General features: G+C 45.9%; 1 pseudogene; it reads right to left on the reverse strand.

Moving 5' to 3' along the window:
* Window positions 1-2898: 2898 nt before the first annotated feature.
* LOC115599601 lies at window positions 2899-7049 on the reverse strand (annotated as a pseudogene).
* Window position 7050: the final 1 nt, after the last annotated feature.

Consider the following 7050-nt stretch of genomic DNA (forward strand, 5'->3'; position numbering starts at 1 on the left):
GAGGGGTGGATGCTGAGATCCAGGCTAGCAAGGCAGCAGTCCCTTAAGAAAGGCACTAGACAGCTGGGTTTCCTTTTTTGCTTTTTTTTTTTTTTTTTTTTTTAAAAAGTAGCATCACAAAGTTTAACTTCTTAAGAATAAAGATCAAGGATGTGAAGAGGAAAAAAAATAAAAATAACAGAGAAAACAATTTTAGGCTTAGGTTTCTGAAAGAATGACAAGAAAAAAAGAGACTGAGCAGTGCCTGGACTGACTTCACAGAGCTCAGCCATGAGGCATGGCCAGGGCTCTGCTGCACTTCAGTGGCAAATGCTGACAGATCTGAGGAAGAAAAGCTCTGACTTCAGTTGCTAAAATCAGCTGAGACACAGACAGTGCACAGAAAAGGACACATGCAGAAAAATCACTGATCCATGCCACAAGAGATGGCTCTCTCTAATCTCTACTACTTGGAACACCAGCCACAGCAGTGTCTCTTGGCACAGAAACGCCCAAGACAGCCCTGCAATAGCTCTGCTAGGTGTGATTTAATTTAACATTACAACAAGGCTGTAAGAAAGGGTTTGCAATGGGACAGGCATCACCACTCTGCTCACACACTCTGCAAGATGAGTTTAAGGCTTTCTCACTGCCTGGACTTGGCTCTCACACAGCCTTGGCAGCAGGCAGGAGTCACACACCACACTTGAAGACACTTAGACTGAGTTTACACAGCAAGCCAGAACTGAAGTGGCTCCAAACCCAACCCAGAGCCAGTGGCAGTGCTGAAGAGACCAAGAAAAAGAGGAAAAGAAAACTGTGGTGCTCTCCTCACAGAAGAATTTCACCTGGTGCTCCAGGACAGAGGCAGATCAGATGCTAGGACTGATTGCTGAGGCTCAGCAATGTGCAGAGCTCCCCAGGTTCCTGCCCAGCAGCACAAATCCTGCTCCAGAAGCTCCCAGAGACACACTGAGCAAAGGTGCTGAGCAGAGCAGGCAGAGAACTTCCCCCAGAAAGAGCAGGAGTGGTTCATGGCACCACTGACTGCTGCACACCTGGGCAGAGGAAAAAGGAAATTTCTTCTTCCCTGAGTGCAATGCAGACTGAGAGCACCTTCAGCAAGGACAGACCCTGCTCTGGGATGCACCCAAGGGTCCCTGCACCACTGCCCAGCACCCTGCCCACTGACACCAATCTCATCATCATTCTGCTGCATTTGCAAGCTCCAGCCCTGGCCCAAAATAACCAGGGTGGTGATGGCCCCTGAGTGGTGCAGGAGATCTTGTTACTCTTCCAAAGAATATTTCTTTACTACGGGCAAGAAGGGAGGGAAGAGAGACAGCTGAGGCTTTGAAACTGCTTGGAACCCAGTGCATCAGTTTATAAAGCTTTGTAGCTCTAGAGAGAAACTTATACTCCACATAAAACAAACGTTTTATGCTCAGCTCCCTTTGCTAACACTTGTTAAATCCTCTCTGCCAACTGCAAACCATTTCTCTGAGATCTGGGCCCAGCTACTGGGTTCTTTAAAAGGCCAAACTGCACCTGACTGCCATCAGCACTCCAACAATAATTCAACTTGCAGCTCTTTGCCCAGTCATTAAAGAAAGGTAAATAATGCCAGGCTTGTCCCCAACAGAGCCTCTCGGTGTTCACAGAGCACTTGTTCATCTGTCAGGATGCTTCAAATCCTCTCAAAAGAAACCATAAACTTCCTGCACACCAAGGGTATCTGAACAGAGTTAGGTAGGTGAGTTTGCTAGTCAGGTTTTGTTTTTTTTGTTTTCTTCAAAGTAACAGTTTTAAAGCTGTGTGATTGTTTTACAAATACAGAAACTCCCCAGATCTCTTTTAACACAAGCTCTGGCAATATCTTAAGAGTAATGGAAATGGAAAGAAGAGCCCCCAGTGTTTGTTCTGATAGCCATGCAGAGAACTGCTGCTTCTCTTTTACTGCAAAGCAGGTAAGATACCAACAAATACAATCAGCTGCATCTACCCAATTCCACAAAACACCCTGGCACAAAGACAGCTGACTCCCACAAAAGCTCTCTGAAGGAGATGATGGAATGTGTGTGAATGCACTACTCTGCAACAGCCACCATAGCATTAAGATAAATAAAACACATATTTACCAGGTGCAACACTCCTAAGGAAAGGGCATGTGGAAGTGTCTGGCAACTGCTGCACAGACCCATCAGGGCCATAACCAACTCTGAGCAACTGAAGCACAAAATGCTCAAGGCTTAAAAACTGAGGAGCAGCAGCCAGTTCTTTGCTCTCATTCAGGATTCTTCCCACCCTCTCAAAAACAAGCAACAACTTTCAGCGTGTTGAGCTGCCTGGAACTGGCACTGCCAGCAAGAGGACACAGAAGCAAATCCTCCCAGGCCCTCCAGGCAAAAAAAGGGAGGACACGAATCATAAGCAATAAATGCTTATTATTCCAGAAAGGAGGGAAGGCTGTGGCAACAGGAAGCAATCGAAGGATTCTTCCAAGGTCTCCTATTTATTCCCAGCAGAAAGTGACCTCCCTGCTGCTTTAAAAAGCTGAGGCCAGACCACAGCAGCAAACAGATCAACCCAGTACCATGAACCACAGGACCACAGCACACCCGACCTCAGACTTTGTTTCTCAGAGCACTCACTAGAATTCACAGCACAAACACTCCCCCCAGCCTTCAGGGCATCAGCTCAGGGATCCTTTCTTGTGAACCTTTCCCTGCAACACCCTAGAAATAAATCTGTTCTCTCAAACCAGAGGTAGGGGTAAGGACTCCCAAGACACACACTGTATAAACACCACTCTGCTTCCATTTTTCACTCCCACTGCTTTGAAATCTGGAACCACAAAAACCCGGTGACTGATTCCCCTTAAGAGGCAGGACTGACTTCAGCACAAAGTCTCTAAAGGAATCCCCTTCCCCTTTGGGTGAGTAGCTGGGCTGAGGCTGCCCAGGCAGCTGTTCACAGAAGCTGTAGGTGTGGAGGTAATGTGCTATGTGGCCACGTGTGCAGGGGAGGAAATGGAATACAAACTCCCGGAGAATATTCTTGGCCATTTCAATATTGTTATGTGCAATGAGCAAGTGCTTTCTGGATGTCCTGATATGAGTAGCCTTGGCTCATTAAATTCTCAATCTCACTGGAGAGCTGGCAGGGATGCACCCGTCCCACCGCTGGCTCCTCCCTGCTTGGCAGCTCCCTGCCTTCGCTCCGAATTTATTCTCCTGGTAGTGCTTTGGTGGCCTTTCTGGAACTTGAGAGCTGTCTGAAAACCTGGAAGGAGAAACAAATATGTCACTTCCAAAAAAAAAACCCAAACCGCATGTGATTCTTGCTTGGAACAAAGCCAGGAATGACACCGGGGCTGATAAACGGCTTCAAAACGTCACTTTGCCCAACAGCCCATCCCTCTCACACAATGGTACAGATTAGTTCAGCTTCCCTCTTCATATGCAGAAGTGGTTAAGGAAGGTTTTATAATTTAGAATGCCACATCAGACTCATTTATTAAGATAAGATCACATAACTAGAGAAAAAAATGGCCAGGGAATGTATGTGTGTGTGTGAAGAGAGCTTCAGATCTCAGCCTTGGAATAAGAAGGCACGAGAGCAGCTGGGAACATGACACAGAGAATGAGCAACTTTATCAAACATCCAATTTCCTTCTGGAATCAGGCAGCAACCTCCAGTTTAACTCTTCAGATGCTGAGCTCTCTCACAGAACTCTTGCCTGCCCTGCTGAGGGAGTGTGTGCACAAAACAAGACCTCTTGGTTACACCTCATCCCACCACATCTCACTCCAGCAACTGAATTATGTTTCTCTGAAGGCTCTGCTCCTCTGCCAGCCCATCAGCAGCCCAGGGCCATCTCCAAGAGCTATGGCAGATCAATAAGTTCAGCCTGTTTCTGCCTCTCCTCTTAAGTCATTCAGATGTGTTACATCATGCACTGCTCCTGGGAAGAAAAAGGAATAGCAAATAAACCTCCTAAGGCTTCAAGCACTTCAAGGATTTAGCTAATGCTTGGAGAAAAAACACATTGCTTAATGTGTTAATCCAGCACCTGACAATTTCTGAGTGCTAATAAATAGGGAGCATTTTTTTTCCCTGACTTTGCAAATCAACTGGAAACTTTTGTGGCATGAGTATTTGACATCACCTTAAAAAAAAAGCTTTTTATTTTGTCTTCTGGAGAAACTCCTCAAGGCACTTTTAAGATAAGAGTTTTTCTGGCAGTGGTACTGGGTGTACAACAGACAAATCCATAAGAACTAAAAATGTCCAGCCAATCCCTTTTAGAGTGGGCACTGCAGCACTGGTTGTAAAAGAAGCAGTGACTGAGCTTTTTGAAAAACTTGTCCCCAAAAGCACTAAGATAGAGAAGGCTCTTCAGGAAAACACTCACTGAAGCTTCCCTCACCAACCACAATGCAGTTCAACTCCCTAATCTTCTGTAAGAAGGAGAAGTTTCTTACACATAAGAGGCTTTTTGCACACTTGAGAAAAAAGAATGGACCCACTTCTCTCCCCCAAAACTGTCTTTTGAAATAGCTGTTTCAGCTTAAACTGGATCAAATTTCAGAGACCGCACGGTCAATTCAGAGGGCAACTACCCAGCACAGTTATCTGGTAAATGATAAGAAACTGAACTCTAGGGGCACCCACACAATGTGCAAAATGTATCCCATACTATCCAGCCTGCTTTAAAGAAAACCACCCTATTGCTTCCCAGAGCAGTAGAATCAGCATTTTGATAGCATTTTTCATTAGCAGACCTCCTGACATTACAAAACAGGACCAGCAGCAGTGTTATTGCAGGGCTGTTAGAACCAAGGAAGTGTCAATGATGAAGCTCCAGTACTTCATCTGGGAGGAGGATGGGAGCTTTCTCTGTCCATTCTTCTCCCCTTCAGCCACATCCTACAGGCAGTGACAGACTTAAAGGATCAAGGCAGGAGGAGTGGTGAAAGGTAATGAACTTGTAAAACTAATGAACTCTCCACTGCACCTAGAAGAGGAAAAACACAGGGAAAGGGAAGTGGTGAAGCAGGTGAAGAGAAGACTCACTGAGGGCAACTGGCCCTGGGTAGAGGAGGTGGTGCCTCACATCTACTTCCAGAAGAAACAAGAACCATAAATCACTACTTGGCAAATCATCAGGGGTGTTCAGAAATGCTGAAAGCCCCTCAACAGGAAGAGTTTCAGAGCTCCTTTTGAGCTGCTTGGGAATAAACCAAGCACTATCTCAGCCCAGGCTCTTTGCCTCAGAGGAATGTGCCTTGAAGGACAAGATGTCCTGCTCTCCACAGGGAACAAAAAGCTGACCTTGCTGAGACACAAGGTCACCCTGCTCAGAGGAACTGACGCACTGACCAGCACACACTTGTGCCATCTGGTGGGAACAGCTGAACTGAGCCCAGGCAAGCTGGGAATGTTTCATCTGCTTGGAGCAGTGATTAGCAGTCATCGTTCTCAAGTTCTGTTTCATGTCCTGCTATGGCTTGGTACAAAAAGTACTGCCCATGCCTCTGTAGGAAACACGCAGCTTAAGGACATATCCTTTCAGCTGAGGGAAGGTTTTCTGAGCTGTGAATTTAAATGGGATTTGCTAGCTCCAGCTACATATGTGACCAGGCAGTGGCATTCCAGGTTGTAAATCCAAACCCGCAAAGCCTAAAGAACCAGCTGTAAACTCCTGCCTTTGAAAACCCTGAACTGCAGCTCCACTGTACAAAGCCCTGAGTGTGTGGAACAAATCTGAAACATGCACAGCGAGCCAATAGATTCCCACCCAAAAGCTGAAGAGCAATGACCTGTTCTCTAACCTGTTAAAGGATCACTTTTTCCCAAAGGACATTCCGCTGAAGGCAAGGGGTGGCATTGGGAGATATCAGACAGCGTGCGACGAGCAATTAGCAACTGGGAGTGGTGCTTTGGGGACATCATAGCCATCTTCTTCATTTTCTGACTCTTCAGGACCATTGCTGGCAGTGGCTGCTGCCAGATCCCCTTCATCTAGAGGAAAGAGATTCACAGTCTGAGCTCTGGGGCTGAACAGAGCCTCAGTGCCCCTGTTAGCCCACAAACTGACAGGACACCACAGAGCTAAGGTTTTGCTGCCAAACCCCCAACATTCAGTGAAAGCTCTTTCCCAGGAGGTAGTAATAGATTAAAATACTTATGATAGAGGTGGGCTTACAGTCTTCAAAACAGCAAGATTTTTTAACCAGGAGTATTTGTGCAGTGCATTCCAAACTAGGCTTCTCCATGAAGATCCCTACATGCAGCCTGCAGTAAGACAGACCCAGATATTTCCACATACATCCTAGTTTATTTTAACAGTGAAAGCAAGTAACATTCAGTTTTAGCCTAAAATGCTGTTTCAACTGGAGCTGTGACCAGTTCATTGTACCTCAGTTTCTCGCAGTGGTTTTTTTTTTTAGCACACCCACTCACCAGAAGTGTTGGCAGTCTCAGAAGCAGAGGATTGCTGCTTGGGAGTGAATGTTGTACATTGCTTCATACATACAGCCATCCATCTGCTGGTCACAGTCCTAAAACTCTGTTGGAGAGACACATATTTCCCTTCAGACAAGTGACAGTGGTCAACAACCACCACCTACTCCCTGTATTACACAGATCCCTGCTTCAAAGTGAATCATCACTGTTTCTGTGAAGGAATATTTGCTCCACAAATTCTCTAGCAATGTCTGTTGCAATGTAGGACACCAGATTAAAAAGAGTTTAATTGATATTAAACTTCAAAAAGAATTTTGAACATCAGTTTGCTGCTGCTAGTCTCAAAAGGTCCCAGCAGAAAGAGGGGGGGGTGGTTACCTGGTCCTTTTAACACTGAATAAAGATTCTACAAATAACATTTTATTTGCAGTTAGCTTTGTGAGTCCAGACCTGGGGAATATCACTGGGGGAATTCAGCAAACCCAACAAGCAAAATCTCCACCCTCACAAACAACTAAGCTGTCCCGCAGAGCTGTGAGGAGGAACCCCAGGTCACCCAAGCAGAGCCTCACCGTAAACTCTGGGTCATTTTCCAAAGGCATT

The sequence above is a fragment of the Calypte anna genome, chromosome 24 (assembly GCF_003957555.1).
Source record: "Calypte anna isolate BGI_N300 chromosome 24, bCalAnn1_v1.p, whole genome shotgun sequence".
Taxonomy (NCBI): Eukaryota; Metazoa; Chordata; class Aves; order Apodiformes; family Trochilidae; genus Calypte; species Calypte anna.